Raw genomic sequence first — 23,749 nt, forward strand, 5'->3', positions numbered from 1 at the left:
TCACAAGTTGCATCTTCTATTATCAGTTGTAAACTAGGAAGTAGAATTATGCTGTAAAACCAAAAATCTGTTTGGGAATTTGACCTTGATAGCACAGAATTATCGCTATGATGAACCTACCACATTTCTTTCCAGAAGCATTTTTATTAACCTTTTTTCCCTCTGAGCAATATTATTTTGTAGTTATTGCAGAGAAGTGCTTGCTTTCATTTTTTTTTCTTCTAACCCCCTCTTTATCTAGAACCCCATGCCCCCTTTGTACTAATAGAACATAGGGAACTGCTCTGTTCTTGCAGTGTTTGTAACAGGGTTCTCGTTCCAGATTCCAGGACAGTAGAGCAGCCAGAATTGTTTAGTGGCTGTTTGTACCAGTACTCCCATCTTTGTAGCATTAAAATTAATGTTCCTCTTCTTGGTGTATAAAGAACCCACATGAGCCTCTTACCTCTTACCTCATTATCTGAAATTTTACAGTGACACCAACAGCAGGAGATGTGGTGGAGCTGCTTTTTGGATATCAAGAGTTGAAGACCTGGGAGTATTCACTTGAATAGACACTGCAGTTCTTGTAGTCTTTAATAGGTTCTTCCTTTACATCTGCTGATGGCTGGAGCAATGAGGATGGATATGATCCAGTGATTCCTATCACTTGGATAGCTCACAATTTTCCTACTTAAGGAAGAGAACTAGGCACACATCTGAAGATTGTACTTGGTGCCTAGAACTAATCAGCAATCTGCTGACTGTCACAGAGGAGGCTGAATAGCTGAACATGTTAATTTATGTATACTGCAGTGTTGTGACACAAGGTAAAAATGAAAATGGTTTGTTAACTATCTTAGCTGCTGTTCCAGCAGTGCATTTATTTTGTGCATGTATTGGGACATGCTGTGCTCTATAAAATCCATGTTCCTGAGCATTGTATTTTTATAGCATTATGTTTAATATGGATGTATGTGGTGGGGGAGGGGGCAGTTTGGATCCCAGTTGGATGTACGTATACAGTGACACTAAGGTGCCCAGGCTGGGAAATTTGTGGATATTCAGTGAAACAGTCACGTGATCTTCTGGGAGTTAAATTTGAAGATAGGTGTTTCTCCTACATTTGTTTTCGTTTGTGGTTGCTAAGCTCCAAGTTGTTCTGTCTGGTAATTTCATGACATCACATTAATTTCCTTCAAAAAACCCAAATCACAGTTATTTCAATAGTGAATGTACCATCGTCTGACATTGTCAGTGGGAATGAGGGTGTAGATTTACAGACAGAAGAATTAGATTAATATAGACCTGAAAGTTAAACTTAGAGATTCTGGGGTCAAACCTTAGTGTTTTTGACATGAATGACATGAATCTTTCAGCATTGATTTCAGGGGTGTTGGGGCCCATGTCTTTTGAATTCCATAGACAATACTGTAAACTGTTAATTATGCCTTCATATGTCCTCAAGGATAGAATCCTGATAGTTAAATACTTTGCATAGATTTATAGTTGTAAGAATATATTGTTTGCATCTAAGGATTTTCTAATGATTTTTTCTAAGATACATCTTTAAAGTGTTTGAAGATATTGCCCGTGCATATAGTCATAAAAATAAAAACTTGTGTTGCTAACAGGTACATAAAATATAGTGAAGCCATATTTTTGAAATGTTAGGCCATTCTGAATTACTCTGTCAGATAGAAATCCTAAATTTGTTAAAACTAAGTTGAATAGTATCAACAGATACAACTAGCTCTAAAGCAGGCTCATATTTTAGAGGAATGCTCTCTGTAACAACAAGAGCAGCCATGTCTAAAGAAAAATAAAGGAAAGAGAAAAGTGGGTTTAGGAACATTAAACAGTACTTTAGTTAATTATGTAATGATGATAATAAAAATTGAGTATAATCACATTCACAGTTGTTAAGTTCAGTGATTGAAATTTAAATATATCTCTTGAATGCATTTGATATAAAATAAGCTCAAAATTTATGGGCAAATGGGTGAAAGGAATAGAAATAATTGGATTACATGACAGGATGTAGTCCTCGAAAGTGTCTGCATCTTTTGGGTTTTTTTTAAAGTTTTTATTCTCATTGTAGGAAAGCACTTTTATTAAAGCCATATAATCTACCCACCTGAATAAAAAATAGGTGTTTGAAGAATGGAGTTAAATTTTCAGTACAAAATTTTATATATTCCTTGCTTCACTTGATAATTTTACAACGATCAAAAATACTCAAGAGCTGCACAAACCACATTTAATAGCACATTTAATTTAATAGTGAAGGACTTGTAATGATAATTTGAAAAAACATGTAAGCTTCTATTTCACTTTTTGCATGCTCAATGTTTTAGTTACCAATAGAGGAAGGAAATAATTACAGAGATCAGTAAATTGAAAATTAAATGACAGGCTGTGTCCTGTAAACACATTATGTGACTGACTTAAGTATTTGCAGAATCAGACCTTATGACAAAGCATCCATTATCCTGCAACTCAGCATTATTTTATATTTTTTGATCAAAGCTATGGTCAGTATTTGGAAAATTGAGACATCTTAATACATTTTTATTCATAAAGTACTGTGAAATGCATACAGGCTTTTCCTTTCATTTTCGCTTTTTGCCTTCATTGTGTATTTTAAATGCGGTCCATTGAATTGGGTAGTAATATCAATAATCAGTTGTTTACCTCACAACCATTATTGCAGAAACCTCCCCCTAATCTCAGAGGTATACAGGTCTCGTCCCTTACCCCTACCTGTTTTTATCTGTCATTTGTCTTTAAAGTCAGTCCAAAATTATGGCTAGGATGGGGCCAATCTTTTAGAATGAAAAAAAGAAATAAAAAGAAATGAATGACTAACACAGATACCAATATGGCAATGTGACTCAGAAAATCTGTGAAGTTGCTTTCACTGTTAGTGTCTTCTTTTTCCCCCTCCCTCAAATTCCCCAACTTCTAATTCACCTGTCATGTGGCTAGCACTGTAAGCATATTTAGATGTCAGATTACCATTGAAGTACTTTAATGCTGTTAAAAATGTGCATCAGTTTCTCTGTGACAAAAATAATGTCTTCCTACAGCTCTCAAACATGAGCAGAAACTTCTCCATAATACTGCTATGCAGATACATAGCTATATTAGAGATAACACTGTTTACAATATGATTTCTTTTAGTTACAAAGGATGCTACAAAGGTATCTCATAGCAGATTACTTAAAAACAAGACAATTCTATTGTAAATATGTTATTACTCATGGACAACACTGTATTCAGTTTTAGTTATTAGCCAGAGTTGTAAAATGAAGAAATTTACCCAGGTTTGCTATCAAGTACCTTTCCTGTGTTCTGTTGAAATTAGACTTTTGCACATTGATATATATTTATTGAGAACATTTCCTTTTTCTTTTTCTCCTGGTACTATTCCAGAGCTCTAGCATGCAGTGAAGGTTTTACAGTCAGCATGCAGTCTAGCAGATGTCATTCCATTTGCCTAAGCCCTGCTGACATTTGGAGTTGTGGATTAATTGAGCTACAGAATGAAATTTAATTAAAATTAAATATAGATTTGGCCAATGTATCTGCTAATTTCTTACTCTCTGGTGTGTACATTTGCAGTCAGCGCCATAGTTTATTTGTTTAATCAGGATGCTATGTGGGAGAAGCTGAACTTTGTTTTAAACTGAAATCATGGCAGATGCCAAGTAGAGCATAATTTGTGTAATTTCATGTGATACCTGCCATGTAGGTGATGCCATTGATATGCCTCAGAGCAACCTGAAGGATGCAGTCTCTTCTATTTGCGAAGTTATTGAAAAATAATAAAAAGACCATGTGAGAGGTAGAGTTTAATGTGTATTTTTGAAGTAAAGATTTTGTTAAAGCTGATATTTTAAGTTAGCTTATGAAACAATATGTTCAAAAGCAAAAAATTACAGAAGGGCAATTTATTTCTCTCATAAAGTGCCATTGTCAGAATCTGTTTAGCCTTAAGATAGCACTGTAATGGAGATGTCAACAAAAGGCATTAAAAATGCCAGTACTTCATCTTAATAATTTTTTTTATTAATATTTGAGTAGATATATATGTGGAAAGCAATAACATATGGCAAATACTAGGTAAAATAGAAGTAACACTGGAGGGAATATTTATGGATTTTTTTTCTTTATGCATTTAATTTAGATCTGTCTGGAAATGCTTCTGCTCCTGTATGTAGGTAGCACTAATTTTAAGTATTCTGACTCAATCTAAGATGACTTAAGTAGATGCAGTAGATGGTACTAGTAACTCTCCATGTATTAAAATAAAGAAGACATTTGTAGATGCCATCCTTAATATTGCATAATAAGCTTAAGCGATACATTATAACTGTGAAATCTGAGGACCTAGACTATCTCATTTGTAGTTTACTGAATGAAGAGACTTTTAAAAAACTGAGTCTGTTTATTCAACTTTGTCTTTGATTACTACAATGAAGAATGTTCTGGTGTAGCAAGCGTTCAAAAGCCAGTTGACATATCAAATATCCCTGGATAGTCACTCAGACACTGAGATTAGTTCAGCTGGTCAGAGCATGGTGCTAATAATGCCATGACAATGGGTTTGATCCCTGTACAAGCTATTCACTTAAGATTTGGATTTAATGATCTTCATGAGTGCTTTCTGATTCAGAATGTTCTCTGATTCAGTTTGTTACAACTTTTGGCTCACAGCTTCCTAATAAACAGAGGAAGCCTCCATATATTTACTAGTTAATGAAGGATTTCTCTTCCATGAACTTGTCCATTCTCCACTTGAGTCCACATAAACTTTTAGCACTTCAGCAATGGATAACTTTACTGCATTTTGCATGAAGCAATTTTTTTGGCTTTGATGTGTTGCTCTGCTCTGTGCTTGAGGCCTACCAACTCATAAGTTGGAAGAGATGGTTGAAAAGTAGATTCCTTCTCTCTAATTCCACACTACTCTAGATTTTGTTGACTTCTTTTACATCCTGCTCTGACATGTCTTTTCCAGCCATAGTTAATCCCCTCTATTTTTGTACCTAGTTCAATCTTACTATATCTTATTAAAAAAAAAGTAAAAGGTAAGAAATAAGAAATGCATATGGCTTTCAACACATGAGCAAGCCATGAATTTATGTCCATTGCTTAGTATATCACTCTTATTAATAAAAATGCTTAAACCCAAGGCTCTTTTTATTAAATTTTATTTGGGGTTTGAATTTGTTTCGTTTTTTCCCCCATTTTTAGTCCTTATTGAACATATATTTTCCCAGACCTATTTAAGGCCTCAAGATTTCATGCATAACTGGGAGTAATGTACTCAGAGCCCATCACTTCACCAGTACTGTAAAACTGAGATTCCTGTCTATATATAACTTCATATCTATTGAGTTTCATTAACCACCTTAAATGCACAGGAGTTCAGCCATTAGGGCCTTCTTGATGTTTGCAGTATCAGTTCTTGGCTTTATTACTTATCAACTCATCAGCAAACTTTCTCATTTCACATTTGACTCACCCTCTCCCCAGCAACCATGAATAAGTTAAACACTTGGCTCCTTGTGGAATATCTGTGGCATGCACCACGCAAACTGACTCCTGTGCTGCAGCCAGATTTATCTGTGTTGCGACTCTTTCTTTTCCACCATGATTGGTTTCTTTACAAGGCTTTCATGAAAGACTGTGTCAGAAACTTTGAAAATTGGAGTAGACTATTTAAGCAGATCTCCTTTATAAATATAATAATTGATAATTTTTTCATAAACTATTTCCATTTACGAGGGATGGGCTGACTTTACCAGGTATAAGCAATTTATCCACCTGTACACGTGTTCTATTCTTTATTATAGTATCCACTAATTGGTCTGATGTAGTCTTGAGACTTATCTGTTTGCAGGCACTCCCTGGAATACATTTCAAAGATGAGTGTCACATTTACTGCTCTCTAGTCCTTAATTAAGTAGGCTTTAAGTAGTAGGTTGCACACTACAATTAGTGGTTCAGTTAATCAGTTCAGCTTTGAAACAGGTATTGTTTGGTACTGGAATTTTGGTACTCATCTTTTTTTATTCCTCTATTTAAAAAAAAAAAATTACATTTATTTTGAGATAGATTTTCTAGTGAGGCATTTCTTAAGAAAATTGCAAGTGTAGGAACTTCCTCAAGTTTTCCACATCCTATTCAGAATCAAAAAACTACCACCAACACGAAAAACAAAACCAGCAAAAAACCCATGACACTGGCACAATAATATGCTTCTAGCCATACAAAAATTCAAGCAGAAAACCTCCTCCTGATATGTTTGAAAACCTATTATTCTATTGTAAGCTTTTGATGACAGCATGGGCTGTTACTCAAACTCCCTTCTGGATTGCCTCCCTGGGTTTTGTAACTTACTTACCACAGTTTAGGATACTATTTTTAACTTCTAGAATGATCCTTTCTTTCTTTTAGAAGCTTCCTTTCCACTCCTATTGAATTATTTTTAGTTCTGCTTGGTGTATCAGTTCTCTGAAATGATCATTTGCTTTCTTCCTCCCACAAAATGCCCCTTGCCTTTGCATTGCTTCTAGGAATTTAATGCTGTTATCTCAGGTGTACAAAGCTGTCTCCATATTTGTGTGCATTTGCCCAAAAAGGTTTATATACAGTGTATTGTAGCTGCTGTTACAGACTGGCTTTTTGACATTTCAAATCAAATCTGCTGTTCTTCTCAAAACCAAAACAAAGGTTATTTCTTCTCCTACAGGCCACTAAACAGACTGCTGTATCAATCAATTGCTTATTCAGGTCTACAAATCCAGTCATATCATCAGGTCAGAAAATGATATTTTTCCAATCCACATACAAGATAGTAAACCATGTCTCCCAGTATCTGACATCCTTGCTGTCAGCTCTCCCTTGGCTTATTACACAGTGTGTTGCAATTCTGGTCAGACAGTCAGCAACATCATTCCAGTATGAAGTTGTTCCCATTTTGACCGTGAAGACAGCTGCAGTCAACACCAAACATGTTTGGTCCCAGCTAAACCAAATTCTTAGCAACCCTCCAAAACTCCCTATTTACAGTATCCATAAAAGTAAATTTATTGTCAGTGTTAATCCTGTATAACATTGCTTTTCTCTTCTCACTTGTAATCACCTGAAGCTTGATTTCTTTTGCTCTTCCTATTTCTATCTCACTGCTTATTTACAGAGTAACAGTTAGGAGCATCACACTTTACAGACATAAATAGGCCTTAGTGTAATTCATAAAATGCCATATAAGTTACTGAGTTTTTAAATGCTTTTGAAAACACAGTTAAATGGCTTAAATATGACCTTTTTATGCACATGGTGAAAAGGGGATTAGCCAAGGGGTTAGTGCATTAATGATGCTATTATTATGTGCAGATACATCTTCATAGCACATGAATTAGGATCAAAGAAAAGTGGCTGGGTGGAAGGAGGCATAGGTTTTTGGACTCAAAGCTGAGAGAGAATGGAGAAGTAAAGACACTTTAGGCTGAAGGTTAGGAGAACTGGCAATGCTCTCATTTGTAGGGAGATAATGGAATTAAAAAGGTTCATCCCTGTCTGCAAAAAATGGTCAGTGGAGCATATCACTCCATAAGAGTCCTCTTACATTGAGTTATGTACTAAAATTCGTGCTTTGTTTGATTGTGGACATGGAAAATAAAGACTTTGTGATTATATAAATTACATATGTCAGAAATTGGTTCCAGTTTGGATAAAAAACAGTGAAATAATAAGTATCATTTAGAAGATGCTGAGCTAATAAGGGTGGGCGGTCCCTTGAAAATGAAGAGAGGTTACGGGTACAGATACAGATACCAGAAAAGAGCATTCATTAGTAGAAGGCAGCCATGGCAGCAGAGGTAGGAAAGATACTATAGAAGAAAAAGCAGATCACAGTACTAAAGAGTAGGAGGAAGACAGTGTCTGTATTGGGAGTGTTATTATGAGCAAGTTACATAGCTTTAGAGATGCGGGAACATGTAATGGAAATACTCTAGAAATTTTTTCTACTGTCCAAAGGATGTAATTCCCCATGGCAAAGGGCCTACATTCAGCAAGAGTAATCTCATGGGAAGCATTTCTCTATGTATAGACTGGTTCATTCAAACCTACAGCATAGGCAGGTTTTTGGTTTTAAATTACAGTTGTATTCAGGATAGTAAAATAATCTGCATTTACAACTATTAGTGTATCATAGGCTTGAAAACTCTGGGATTAGTAATTTTTAAATCTACATATTTTTTTACCATAAAAAATGGAGTTCTCTGCTAATATTGAAAAATAGATAGTGATTCTTCATGGACCCATTATTCAATCTTGCTTATTTAGGGGAAAAACTAATCTCTCATCTTTCTTCATTGCCTGCTTGTAAATATGAAGATTGTTTAAACAAGTTCTGGTTCATCTGAAAATCAAACTAATTTTAGTGCCTATTATTGATGCTGGCAACTTTCCTGTCTATATACATACCTCTATATGGATATTACTCAATGTGAAAGTTTATTGTCCTGTCTTAGACCTTGGTTGATGGTGCTTCTGGAAGTACACAGATGGACTTTCACATTAAGAATTGGAAAATATGGTAATCTGAGACAAAAAATGTCTATCAGTCCCAATAGGAATTATTAATCTGCATGTATTATACTCCTTTATCTAAATTATATAGAGTCTAATAACTCTGACATTTGCTGGAGAAATTGCTTAGTGGGATTCTCTACTTCACATAATTTAGATTTGTCCCTAGATTATGTATTATGGAGAAGAAATTTTTGCTATCATTCAACTAGCATTTGAGATTGCAAGTGAAGCCAATAAATGCTAAGTTTACATAAAATATTACATCAGATAAGCTAATTTTTTTCCTTTTTCAGGTTATGGATGGCCATGTGCCTAATCTAGAACATATAAGCAGAGCATCTGGTCCTATCCTGGAGTAGCTATTGGATAAATAGAAAAAAAATATATTTGTTGGTTTTGAAAATCATATAGGGTCAAAAGACAGAAAATTTAATTTAGAACCATGCCTTAAAAGCATCTGATTGCCCCATTAGACTTGGATATACTCTGTTTTAATAGATTTTGTCAGGTGTATGCTATGGGAACATTCTTCTTCTGTTTTATTCCAGATTGTGCTCTTCAGCTTTAAAAGTTGCATGCTGTCAGAATTGTTTCCCTCAGTCTTGGGGGCTGCTATTATGATATATTTTATTTTCTTTTTTGTCTTGTTCTTTAGCATAAACTATACTGAGAAACTGACAGGATTTTGTTTTTTCTCTAGTATTTTAGTTTGGTGACCTCTGATCATCAGGCAGGATATTTCAGATAAAGGAAGGAAAATCCATGAGAAATGCCATTCTTGATGGCATTTGGAAAAGAGATGCTTCATGGAGTCAGTTTGACACACAGCATGGGTGTAATCCTTGGCTGCAGGCTGGCTTTAAACCACCATGCTCCAGCCAGAGTCAGCTCTGCTTTACAGGTGCATAGGGGCTGGACTTCATCATTGCAAGATACAGGTATTCTTAAATTCTGTTTAGTAATCAAAAGGCATGGCTTTATAATAAACACACAGGCATTATCATCACCTGTGCCGTAAACTATAAACTGATGACTGTGTATGGACTAAGTGAAGAAAATGAATAGGACTATAGCAGTATTCCTTCTGGAATCATTGAAAATAACTTTTTTTATTGACTTACACAGTACTTACAGTCTTTTTGAACAAGCTGTGTCAGATGCACATTATCTCACTATCCTGAGGTCTCAGTGTGTATCATTCTGGCCATTTGTGACGTTTTAGGAAATTTTCACTTGTTCAGGATTTTTTTTCAGGAATGCTAAGGAGTTGTTTATAGGAAGTGTTTGTTTCCACTAAGAAAATTATCAATTGACATAGACATGCTTACAATTTCTAATATCCTTCAAAAATGAAACTAACTTGAAATTTCTAATATCCTTCAAAACTGTTGGCTGAGTAATTTGTTTTAAACTAAGTTAAGTTCTGAAATATCATAAAGACAATAAAAAAGCTTTCACTGAGTAATCAATTAATCTAAGTATACTGTTAATTTATGGGGATTCTTTTCTCCTTTTGCTTGTGTAATTGCTTTTACACCTGTGTATGTATATCACAGTTGAATGTTTTACTTTTAAGAAGAATGAAGTTGTTCTTCACTTTGGCAAGAATGATCTATCAGAGACTTCAGAAATAATTATGGAAGCAAGTAATGCCACCTCTTCTAGGTGTTGCATATAGAGCAGGTAGTTCCCTCTCTCCCCTTTTTCCTTTAAATAATGTCTTCTTTAGAAGGAAGTAGAAAAAGAATAGACTTGTCTGTCTTCAACTCCTCTTTCAGAAAACTTGTTTGAGTACTTGAACTTCTTGTTTGTAATGTTATAGATGTGTTATTCTGCAGACCTTACTAGGGTCATCTGGTTCAATAAGTGTGCAGCATCCCCAAGAAAATTATGTGAGAAGGATGGGATAATGCATGTTCATTTACATGAAGTCATTGACATGGAACCATTTTTTAAATTTTTGTCTTACGGAGGGACTGATTGTTTTCCTTCAGCCACAGCTGTGCTACAGACTGCAAGATAGGAGAAATAATACAGGGGATATTATACATGAGGTACCTTGGGTACCGGGAGCTTACAGTCTGGACCTCCTCACAGCCTAATTTTCCTTGCTGAAGCAGAGAAAATTAGCCCACATGAGCTTATGCTGCGTAAGATGATTCTGGTATCCAAGTCAGCTCATCTAAAAATAGCTTTGGAAATTCTTTGCAAACTGCAATGTGGGTGTGCATTTATTGTCTAGTGATGGCTGGAGCATGCATGGAACTAAAGTAATTAAAGATCAGAAGATCGTCTGCCTGTCAGTAATTTTAGACACAATTTAATGGGTCAAGGTAAAATGTGGGTGAATGTAAACTCAATCTTCCTCTTAAAAATAAGGAATCTGAATTTATTAAACATATTTTTAAATGTTTATTTTCTGATCAAAAAATAAACGTTAACTTAATATTATCTAAAACAAGCATTTACAAGGACTGTTGGCTTTCATATGCTGGTGCTTTGGTAGATATCTTTATCACACTACTAAATGCTAAAACTAGAAGTTTTATTTTCATCTGAATTGTCTCCATCAGACAACTGTTTATTTAAAGGATCAGTGATAAAAACCCCCAAAATGTAAACAACTCTTCATCTGCTGGTCTAATATAATGATACATATTTCTTTTTGTTAAAAATGTGATTCATTTTTAATAGAAAAGAGGTACCAAATCTATCTGTTATTTTAATCTTAGATGTAAAATTACAATTAAGAGTATAAAAACTGGATTTTTTCACACTAATAGAACAAGAAATGTTTCCAGTGCAGTATGACAACTCTCTAAAATCCATATTGCATTACTTCCTGTTACTTCTTTGAAATATCTTTCTGAAAGCATCCAGTGGTCTGTTAAACTGTGAATCAGTCTCTAGATACTTAAATGAGTATACTTTGCTTAAAATTGTGACATAAGTAAACCAGGAATAGTACAAGCCTCCCTCCATTTAAGAAGCATGATTAGAGGAAGCAATCGTGAATATCACATTTCTTCACCTTTCTTGTTGGATATTTTTTTTTCTAGAAGTGAAATTGTGTTGGTGATGTAGGGTGTACCATCTTGAATAACTTCTAACCTGAAAAGAATACATGCAGAACTATTTAAGAAAGTTTTTGAACCTCTTTAACTCTCTGCATTTATGAAGACTTGCTGTATTTCTGAGCTATAACAAGGAGATTTTTCTAAAATGCTCTTCATTGCAGAACTTGTTTTGTATAAGAAATAGAACTAAAAACCTAATTTCTTTTCTCCTTTCTGCACTGCAATCGACAAAGTGTGATTAATAATAGATTTAAATTTGCTAAGTGCATTTACTCCTTTGTGCCATCATAAAGAGAATCTATTACTGTAAAATTGAAGCTTAGTTCCAAATTGCACCATTATGAAGTTTTCTTCCAGCAATGTTTTGTCTCTAATATACTTCCCTCATTGTAATTCTATTGCAAACCTGATGTCTAGCATCAAGTCTCACAATAATTATTTTAAATTGCTACTAGGAACAGTAGTCCTGGTGGGATATATTACTACCATTCTAACAAGATGAATTTCAATGCACTTGTTACCATATTATAGTGTATTATGAAAAGAAGAAAATCTTTGATTTGTAGTAGGCAAGCAGAAATAGAATACTCTAAAATTATTTTCATCAACTTCATGTTGCACTTTAGAACATGAGTAAATTAAATTACATTTATACTATCAAAATACATTAGTAATTAATTATATATTAGAATTCATTATGAACTGTCACAATATCATGATTTTAAGTGAAATTTAACAATGAGATAGGTGGAACTTTAGAAATGGGATCACTATGCTGAAATTATTACTAGACTCAAAGCTTGGAAGTCTCCTGAGCTTGTGTCTAGAATAAATAAAAAATAAAAAAGAAATGTGAATGAAACAACCACACTGTAAGCATTCATTTCAAAATGACAGAAGCCATCATGTTCTGTGGCTGTACTTCATAATGAAATCACAGAGTAGCTCCTAAATTTATATCAATTAGCCTAGAAACTTAAGACAGATATTCACCAGCTTTTTAAAAATTAGCACCCAGCTAATGCAATGCAAATTAATTTAAGTATTTTCTGTACTTTTATTATATTTTGCAGTTCTAGAATTAAGTGCTTATGCTGTAGTTAAATGATATTAATATAATTATTTATACACCAAAATTCAAGATCATTGATATTGAATACAAATCTGTAATATCTAAATCCAAAATAAAATCCAATGCAGCAACACTCAGACAATAGCCAAAATTTTCCAACTTTTCCAATTTCATATTCAGAAAATTCAGAACTGAATGCAGTATAAGCATCATCAAAATAATCTCTCCAGGCAAACAAGAGAATAAGACAAACTTGTACATTTACATCTCATGCATCAGTACCTGTGTGACTTCATCCATAGACACAACTATAAAAATTGCACCACACTTTCTCATTTTGGAAAAAATAATGCCTGGTGGATGGAAAAATTTATAATAGACAGAAAGTGCCTTGAGTGTAATGGACCAATTTGTTTGATTGCTCACATCCCTCTTCCTAAGTATTTAACAAATTTTTTATGTTCTCCATCCCATTTCTGAAATGCAATATTATCTGTGAAGGAAACAATCTACAGTCCAAAATGTTGAAGTTGTTTTTCTAAGGATGTGGCATGAAAAAAATGTTACCTTCTAACTGCCAATTAATTTTCATTTTTTACTATTGATTGAAAACAGTGGTGTAAGGAGCTAGAAGTAATTTTAGATATTCTTTACAAGATATTTGCTTATTCTTGTTTCCACTCTCAATTTAATTCCTTGAATCCTGTACTCCTAAATGTGTTTAAAGTGTGTTTAAAGTACAGCACTTCTATTTTTGCATTTTTTAATTTCTATGTCTTATATATACATATGTAATAGATATGGATGAATGTATACAAGTTCACAGTTACCATGCCTAGATACCCAAGTTACTCATACACTTTGAAACTGTTTTAAAAATTACATTGTAATGAAACTGTGTATCTTATCATTGTCACAAATTTTATAGGAAAATATTAAATATATGGAACTCTGCAAATTTAAAGCTATTTCTGGTCACTACATTTTCACATTTAGCCTTTGCTTATTGTCTCATGTGATAAGACTATACTCGTGTGGTGCAGACTATAATTTTTTTAATTTGTTAAGAGAGTTCAGATCGTCATAGGAGATGGTTTGTCATCTAGTGTTAAGTAAAGGAAAGATCTGTGCTGGATCAAGGCTAGCACATTGCAGAGCTGATGCCAGGAACTGAGAAGTGAATTGTCAGTAAGTACATTGCTCCTATTGATGGTGCTACATAAAAATAAATACATTTATTTAAAAATAAATGCATAATTTTACTTTTATGCCTTGACAGCTTGAAACACTGATGTAATTTGATTTGTTTAGAGGAACTAGATGTAAATGAGTGTCATAAGTGCAGGTGTCACACAGCCCTAGCAGTATGTCACAGTCTATTTCAAATGGAGAACTTTTTACTGGATTTGAAAATAGTTCATTATTCTTATTATACCTCTTTTTACCTGCTTGAACTCTTAAGAGAAGCATTAGAAATGAAACCTTATACATAATCCTAAAAGTTCTTCAAAAGTGGTGACTTGGACCAGCTTTGCTACAAGTCAGAGAAGCAGCTAGTAAAATGCTGTATTTCCCTCCTACTGATTCTAACAGCTATAAATCAGATTAATCCAGTCACCATCCATTAAATGCATCTTTCCAATTAAAAGTGCTTATCCCAGACTGAAAAGGCCTGGGACTGGAGTAGTCCCATTATTGCAGGTGTTTCAGTCTGTTAATGTTGAAGCACTAGAAACCACAGTTTGAACTTATTTTTAGGAAACATTTTGACACATTATTATATTAAAATTGTATAGTATCTTTCCCCCCTCCCCCCTTAAATTTGTTTCAGTGTACAGATATACATGTTAGAAATGGTGCCAAAGTGAAGAATATTTTAACTTTTGGCTGGAATGTATAGTGTGCCTAAGAGCTTGCTGCTAGGCAATTGTCAAACTAGGAATCTCAGGTATTTTCCAACAAATAAAGGGCTGCCATTAATGCTAAACAAGGTATATTCCACAGAACTTTTCTTTATTCTGCAGAGGCTGCTGAACAGAGATAAACAGAATTTCATCCAAGCCCTACTGAGTGTTAATACAGTAAAATCAAAGATGCTCCTAAAAACTCTCTTAGGTGCTAAATAAAAAATTCTGTCAGAGTGAGACCATGATGTCACCTCTTTGGATTGATAACATCCTCTAGCTAAACTATGAAGTGAGCCTTAATGAGAAATTGAAATCAGCTCAGAATTTTTTAGTAATTCTTGCTTCTTGGAACACAGGAAAAAAAATATTCATTTGCTATTTCAAGAAGTAAGGCAAGAATATGTACTGCTGAAAAATTTTAATAGTACTTAACTTACCAACACTAGATGGCAAGAGACATATTCTATTTAATGTTAAGAAAGTGCTATGTGAATTTACCAATATGTGTATCATCTTCAGATTTCAAGAGTGTTGAATGGATTATTTTCCAGAGCTAGATAAATTTGAATTCCACAGTGCTGAAATCCTGGAAATTAGCTGCATGATGTATGAACTAAATAATAGTGTTCCTGACATAGGAAAAAGTGATGGAAATTAAACATGTAGTTATGCACACTGTGTCTGCACAATGTGCTGCATGCACTGCATGTGTTAGAATTTCTTCTCAGTTCTTTTTTTAATCTTTTATTCATACCATTGCAGGTGATGAAAAATTTATGCCTTGAGTCTGGCATTGAAATTAAATGCAAAATGAAAACAGAAGCAGTTTATACTGACAGCTTAAATGTCTTTATCTAACATACGGTCGCACTACAAAAATCTCTCTATGACTTTTAAAATCTCCCATGTGCAAAAATGCAAACATTGCACAATATAAGATAAAGTTAGGACTCTATACTAACACAAAAGTTTTCATTCATTATTATTATTATTCCCTACTAAGTTTTCAGAATTACTCCAGAATATCAGCTGAATGTGAATACAGTTCCCCACACAGCCCAGCTACTGACACTGTTACATGACATAGAGAAAGCAACTGGGTCTTGTATTACACTTTATGAATTTCTATACTTGCTGCATTATGAATTCAAGGAAAGCAATACATCTTGTACTTGCTATTGCAAGAATAAAAGGTTAATTAGTCAGGTGGATGAGTTCCTGAATTATGATGGTTTAACTGATGCTATAAGAGCAGGATTAGTAAGAATCATACATATATTTTTAAAATCACAATCCATATAATGCACGCTTAGAAAAATATAAAGTAGTGTTTTATAAAGCAGTTCTTGTAGCAACTTTAGCAATAAATTGCGATAATCAGAATGCTACTTTAAGTCATTCAATCATTTCTTCAGGTGTATACCTGCAATGATTTTTTGTGTGGGTTTTTGTTTCCTTATTGTTTCAATTGTTTATGTAATGTCAGGTCATTAAATATAATTTTAGAAGTAAAGTTAATATTAGGAAACTATTTACTGTAAACTTTTGTAAGTTGTATATTATTATGCATCATTAGATTGAATTCCTAGGAAAAAAATACTTTTTCAATGTTTCAGTTACTAAAATGTGGAATGTATTGTGAAATAATAGCCACATAGAGTACTAACTGTAAGCTCTATCTTACATTTTCATATATAGATGCCTGTTCTGTTTACTTGCCAGTCTTACATCCAGTTTCTTATTGGTGACTTTTTACAATGCCTTATATAAATGTTGGTGTGTGTAATTACGCAGATAATTTCATACAATATTAATTGTGCTAAGAGTGTATTGGAAGTCTTTTTAATTCAGTAATTCATTTGCATTTTAATTATTCTAACATCATAAAGTTACAGAGTAAAATTGAAACATCTTGTTCACTGCTACTACAGTGCAAAAAGAGTTGAAGATCTTATTTTGTGCTATTAAATGTCATTAGCAAAATTTACATTTAAAAACATTGCAGAACACACAATTGTGAGTTACAAAAATCAGCTGCAATATGTCTTACAGTCCACTATACAACAAAAGGATATTTTAAATATTTTGGACTTCTATATTTGTGGCATTTAATAGCTGATTTTCATATGCTCACTATGAGGATTCAGCACTTGAGCAGATAATTCTGGTAGTGGTAGTGTATTCCTCAAATGCACTTGGGGAAAGAGGCTGAGGTACTTTCAATGGGAGGAAGGATTATGACAAACCAATACTTTTTTATTTTTTTAATCAGATATCTTTAAAAATATAAAATACTGTCTACTGGGTTTTATACTGCAGGAGTCAGTGTCCCAGCTACAGGGAACAAGATATTTTGTTGATCTGTTTCAATATATTTTAAGCTAGCTATGTAGTGTTTCTTTCATTGCCTTTATCATATACAGATTTCATATCAGCATGAATAAATCTAAATTATTTGCCACTTTTTTCCTAATTCTTGAAGCAATGTAAAAGCCTGGAGAGTTTTGAAGTGACAGCATTACAAGCAGTCTTTTGCATACATGGCCTTTAGGGATGAGTGGCTACCTTGCATCTAATAAATAAGAAACTGAATTTATTGAATAATGAATTAAGTGGTGTAACTCCTAATAACAAGGAGCAAACATAACTCCATATGAATGATATTTGCTTTGTGGGGGTTTAACTGAGAGGGCTGTTGCTTCACCAAGGGATATTGAAAAAAGGCTCATTCACAGAACACAGCCTAAAATGATATAGCATTTTTTTCATTTGCTGAGCTTCTTTGTGAGCCTCTATCAAGCCCACTGTCTTCACCATGGGGATAACTGGGATTGTTTTAGGCCACTGTGTTTTGTTTACAACAAAAATTCCTAGTCAGTTTTACATAGGTCACCAACAATTAAATAGAGGTGCCTCATTGGTTGACCCATATTAGGGTCAACAGCTGGTTATGGAATAATATCTTGCAGTGCCCCACTTGCACAGTCCTGAACCAAATTAAATTATTAATCTACTCTTTGCTTCAATGTAGCTTCACAGGGATCACTGACCTGCCATACTGAATAAAGCAGAACTACTGCTTTACATTTTCATTATGATGAGTTATATTTTGAATTGCAAATACATTGTCATTTAGTTCACATAGAGTATCATATTTGATATCTTGAATTTAATCAGGCATTTAGTGCTTATGTTTATTTTGTTAATTCCAGTTATTAAATGAACCTGGTAACTCATGTGCATACAGTTAGTATAAATAAACTATTGAAACAGGCAGAATTTGAGATTTCAAAAGAACTGAAAGAAAAATGCTTGTTTTCTTCAACTGGTATTTTTTAAATTGAGAAGGATTTTATGTATTGAAATGATCTAAAAATTAATTGACAATTAACACATATCTTTATAGTGGGAGTAAGGAAGCTGATGTAGCTTTTCTGCCATTGTATGCTTCTTTCAGTTTTGTGTTACCTAATTAGTCAAAGATGAGGTGCATCTTATGTCAGAGTACACTTAAACAGACTGTATAACAACTGTGTGTTCTCACATAAAAGTTGTATTTTTTTCTTTTAACAGTTACACTTCATAATTCATAGAAAGCAACACTTGAGATGAATCAGAGTCTACATTATTGTTTAGTCTGTCCTGTTGAGAAGGATTATAACTTGAATTGTACTTAGTGAAATAATGGCTGGAAATATCTAGCTATGTGCTTTTTCATTATTTTTAAATTAAATTTTAAAGGATGCCTAGTTGAGTACCCAGCAGATTAAATGGTCTTGGCAGTAGTTCCTGTTGCTTTTTAGACATAGAGATCAATATAGATACATAGATAGAGTTTAAGGATAGAGATAATGTCCTGCCTTTAGGAATAAAGAAGCAGATCTTGTTTTTAATTTCAATAGAATGAGATTCCAGGCTTTTATGTCACATTAAGCAGAGCATGCTGCTTTTTGAACAGGAGACTTGGGAAAGAGATAATTCAAAGGGATTGTTGTCTAAATTGTACCTTGAAATTTGGGCAGTTATTCTAATGATTCTTCAAGGTGGCTTAGATCAACTGTGGGCCCAGCTCAGTTTTAGTGATGCTAGCACAAGAGCAGGATTAGTCCTCTTGTGCCTGTATGTGAGTTACATAGCCCTGAGGTGATACTTAAACCAGATATTAATGGCTAATTCCTATGCCATGAATCTCTAACTGTAAAAGAACCTTTGATCACAAATTGGTTTTGCTGACACTTAAAAATAACCTGGTTTTTCAGCTCTTGGATGACAAATTTTAAACTTGATGCTGATGAGGTTAGCTTTGGTCTTGTTTTGTTCATGAGGATATAGTCTGGCTTTGTTGGGGGCAGGGATTGAGTTAATTAAGTCCAGAGAAGAATCATGACCAAGTTAAATGAAGGGTAGGAACAGTGCCAGATGAAGTGCAAAGCAGAGGAAAAAATTTTGAAGCATTTATATATTTCCTCAATTATTACTGTATTGGCAATATTAATTTAGAGAAAGAATGGAAATTTCTGCTAAAAGTGAGGCTGCTGTCAAAAATAAATTAGGGTATGTAAAAAGAATAGGCTAGAGGATAATGCAGAAATATCATACAGAAGCTTTCTGATTTTGATGGTATTTCCTTTGATGAGTCAGGTTGATGAGAGCTCTGAAGCAGTCATGCAAGGTTAGAAAGTTTATATTGTACCTGAAAACAGTGAAAATATGTGTGCAGTTAATGTATAGTGCATAAACAGAGTTTCTGTTTTCCTATTGGAAAACAGCACAAAGGAAATAGAAAGATAGCAAATTCTTAACAGGTGTAAAATATACTTTTATACAGCACAAAAGTAGCCTGAAGGTAATTGCCACCGAATGCTTTCAGTAAGCAAGCTAGGTCTTGTCAGTTCTTTCAGAACTGTGCATTTTAAGAGTTACTGGTAAGGAAGAGACACAAACTGGACAGATTAAATGTAGCTGTGCATTATTCTCTAAGTAGGTGTGACTGGGAAAAGTATTTAATGGAAAGGGATGTCAACATCCTACAATTGGTTTCATGTTCCTGCCTTCTAAATTTTCCTTCTTAAAATGTTTATGGAAATTTTTTTGCAAAAGATGTTCCTCTTTCTGGCATCTTTTAAAATATTTTTCTGCAGAGCAGAGTTTTACACCATGTCTGTGTTTCATACCATTTGGCTAGTTAGTCCAGTGCTCTCTTCATATCTCTTGCTATCTGCTTTCTTCTCCTTCCCAAAACTGCAAAGTATTTTCTGTTTATGCAAATTATTGCATATATTAGTAAATGTAATTTTGTTAATTTGTCTTTGTACTCCCAAAATAAGAATATTTTTGCATACCATCAATATTCTAAACCATTTTAAGCTACTTTAAATAGTCACTGATAACATTATAACCATAGAAGCAGACTTGTTGTCCTTGTTGAGGTTCTCCAATTGTGTTTTTATTTCTTGCTAGGGCCCAGAATTATATAACTGGGCTTTCTGTTTATTCTTAGGGTATCTATTTTAAATCTAGTTCATCTATGAGTGTGTAAACTATTATTATGCCTCTTGAATTCAGAATAATCCTACCGTAGTTTATTGATAAATAGGTTTTAGCTGTTGTGTGCTAGCTTCACCTTGATAAGAACAAGATAAGAAAAAAGTTGACCAATGCTAAGTTAATAAAGAAAATAATCAGCCATCTCTATTATAATTTAAAATCTGAATATAGAAACAGTCATAGATGTATTACTAAATTCAATGTGAGTGTTTTTATCAGTCTATAAACTACTGAGAAAAAATTAAGTTCACACAGGGCAAAAATTTTGAGTTTCTATATATTAAATGCCTGCTTAGTCTTTCTGATATCAATACTCTTTATCTAGACAATTTTTATGAATACTGAAAAATAAAACTGTTATTTTTCCAAACCAGAAGATTTTGAAGCATTTTCAAGCACAATTCAGTATGGAACATTTTGAGCTAAATGGAAAAGTTCCATTTGGTTCATGTTTGCAATGTTGTGTTTCAATGTCCTGTACAGTAACCCAAAGATGCCACATAAAAATCTTCCCCATAAAAAATAATGAGAGATATGGGACATTCAATAAATACGCAATCTATCTAAGGTCTATGAGCAGCTCAATAAACTTACATCATTGTTGAACTGAGAGAAAATGAAACAGTTCAATTTACTCAAAATAATGGACAAAAATAGGATGGGGTGTTATTAGTTCTGTTCTCTGCTTTAAAATATGGAATTCCAGTGGAAAAAAAAATTCCTGCGTAAGATTTAACTTTTGCTTAAACAACACTTTCTACCAATGTATTTTTTCACTAGAAACTATGTAGTTGTGTGTCAGGTCTATTCATTAATTATGGTTAAAATTAACAGTGTTTTTCATTTTGATCAATTATTTTAATTTTTAAACTGCTGTTCATTATGTTTTCATAAGTTTTATATGACATTCTGAGAAAAATTTGTGACTGTAAGTGTAAACTATGTTAGCAAAAATAGACCTTGTACTCCTGAATGCCCATAGTTATGTTCTGAAAGAAAGTTAGTCATAATGATGATGTTTTGTCAGACACTTCATTCTCAAAAAACTAGTGCTCTGTAGGAAGACTGGTATTTGTTTCCCCTGTAGGCAAATAAAATGTCTCAAAATAAAACATTAGGTGAAAGCATTAATAGGTGGAAGCAGGGCTTCCTATGGAGTTTGACAAAGATGTGGTTCCTGAGACTTGTAACTCTGACTCAATGCAACCCACACTATTAATACCAATGTGGGCTCCTGATGAAAAGAACCCGAAAGTTCCAATACCCAGCAGAATTTTTTTCTTCTTTCTTTAAGTATTGTTATGGGTTGAAAGAGAAATTTTGCTTACCCTGATACTTTGACTTGCAATTGAAGTGCCATGATCAGTTGATCAGTTTGATTTTTCAAAAGCAATTTTCAGTTCATGTATCTCATTATTACTGCAGTTAAGAATGTCAGTTTCTTAGCCAGGGTCTTGTTTTTATCATTTATAACAGGCTGTAGGTTGGGAAGGGGTTCTTTAGACCACCCTTGGGATTCTCTTTCCATACAAGCTTTGAAGAGTGAAAGACGAGTATTTTTAGGATGGTAATTGGAGTAAGCTGTGATCACAGAGGGAGTTCTGATCCTTGTCCTCTTTTTATGGATGATTCAGAATGATAATCGCCTATCTGAAGATGGGGCAGAATCGCACAGACTGCATTAGATGAAGCACCGTTCAAATGCACCAGTTCATAATAATTTATTTTCTAGTTTCTTTAACTTGCTGGGGGTTTTCCCTCAGAAAATGTGTAGAATTAGCTTGAAGTAACACATCAAACACTGCGAAATACTCAAAAGAAATTAGAAAATTATTGTGTTGTGTCCAAAAAATGCCAATGCCAAGTAGTTGATAATAACTCTGCTTGGCATGATGCTTTAAACGAGACAGATTCTACCATTTTCAAACAAGCAGGTGAGTAACAGAAGCAGGTATGGTGGACAGCTTAATAAATCCAATGTTTTCTTAACCTGCTATGTTTGTAATTTAATAATAATAATATCAAGCAATAATATGAAGATATGAAGTCTCTACACTCAAAATATTTCCATTTGGGAGCTGTCAGCATTTTAGAAAATCTTTTAACATTAGCACCATTACTTTATACATAATTAATTTAATTGTTTGGAGATGCTACCTCTGAACTAAACTTTCAAACCAAGGAAAGATAATATAATTTGCCACTATTGCATTTTGCTTAGTTTCTGAAAGTGGAATAATGAAAGTTACTAAGAATTCTGAAAACATTCTTTAGCAGCATCCTAACCTTTATAGTTCTGTGGATAGGTTTGGGATTACCTCAGTTTCCTGTGTTATTTTGTCTTTTAGGCTTGGAAAATTCCTCTGAAACCTCATGATATTCTGCACAAATGCTCTTCTTTATTGTTGCATAATCTTACTTAAACTGTCAAAATACGATTTTGCAGTTTTATGTAAAAGGCTTGACTACCTCAAATGCTGTTTGATAATATCCATATTAGATTTTAATTTTGTGCCTCGTATGAATGTGCTTTAGTGTACCTAACATTTGACAATCAGTGCAATAAACCATCAAGTGAGATCTGCTTTATAAAATGTTAATCTACCACCAACTGCTCTGATACTTATTTACCTCCTGCATATTTTCAGTTTTCATTATGATATTGAGATTTGGTCGGGGCTCTCCATCTGCAGGTTGGAGGCTGTTTGCTGACTGCCTCAAAGGAAACTCCAGCAGCCTTGACAGCCTGAAGTCCCTGCAATTGGAGGGGTCTCTCTGTTCTGCATTTTCTGCTTTTATATCAGAAGCACAATAGTGACAGACCTACATTCGGTCCTTGGTTTTGGGTAAACTATTTTTTCTGAATTGCCGACTTAAAGTTAAAAAGGTGCAGCCATTTTGCTGCTTATACTCACACCTAGGTAATGCCTCATGAGCAGCAGTCTTCATATAATTAGGTATTAGAAATAAAAATTGATCCTTTTAGTCCTCAGATATGTTTCTCTCTTTGGGGAAAAGCATAGTAAGATTAGAATTAAAATATGTTTACCATAAGAAACAATCTTTAGAAGTTGTACGAGCTATGTCAACTGGTACAATTTTTGCCTTAATGTTAAATTTGGACTGACTGATGTTTCAGCAGATTGGTAATGTCAACATTATTCTCCTTATTGTCTCATATAACAGATGTTATTGAAGCTTATGTGTTGATTTTTCTGAAATCAAGTGGACATTATATGAAAAAGTTAGACAATTTTCAAGTATGCAGATAGATCTAGTGGCCATAATTAATAACTTTTTGAGTAAACAAATGAGTAAGCTGGATCTTAAAATAAAGACAAAAAACCTTATATTAAATTGAAAATTATTCTCTGACATTTGAAGTGAATAAGTGCTTCTGCTGCAATTTTCTTTTCATTGCAGTGTTTGATTTCTGTAACTAGTTTTTAAAACCTTTGACATGAAGCAAAAATTTCTTCTGTTCCAATTATTTTATGTCTTTTATAATAATAATAGCTGCTCTCACCAGTTACAAGGGAAAAAATGATTTCTTAATTTTT

General features: G+C 33.7%; 1 protein-coding gene across 10 annotated transcripts in view; it reads left to right on the plus strand.

The window, feature by feature from the left end:
- The window catches only part of KIAA0825 (KIAA0825 ortholog), a 238,784-nt gene that overhangs the window by 171,034 nt on the left and 44,001 nt on the right, over positions 1-23,749 (plus strand). The window contains exon 21 of one of the 10 annotated variants that reach the window (XM_085568055.1): positions 1-23,749. This exon is cut by the window's left edge and continues 38,919 nt beyond it; it is cut by the window's right edge and continues 37,439 nt beyond it. The exons of the other annotated variants lie outside the window; for them this stretch is intronic. The gene's annotated coding sequence lies outside the window, so the exon portion shown is untranslated. 10 annotated transcript variants of the gene reach the window in all.

This window comes from Lonchura striata, chromosome Z, assembly GCF_050655825.1.
Source record: "Lonchura striata isolate lonStrDom1 chromosome Z, ASM5065582v1, whole genome shotgun sequence".
Taxonomy (NCBI): domain Eukaryota; kingdom Metazoa; phylum Chordata; class Aves; order Passeriformes; family Estrildidae; genus Lonchura; species Lonchura striata.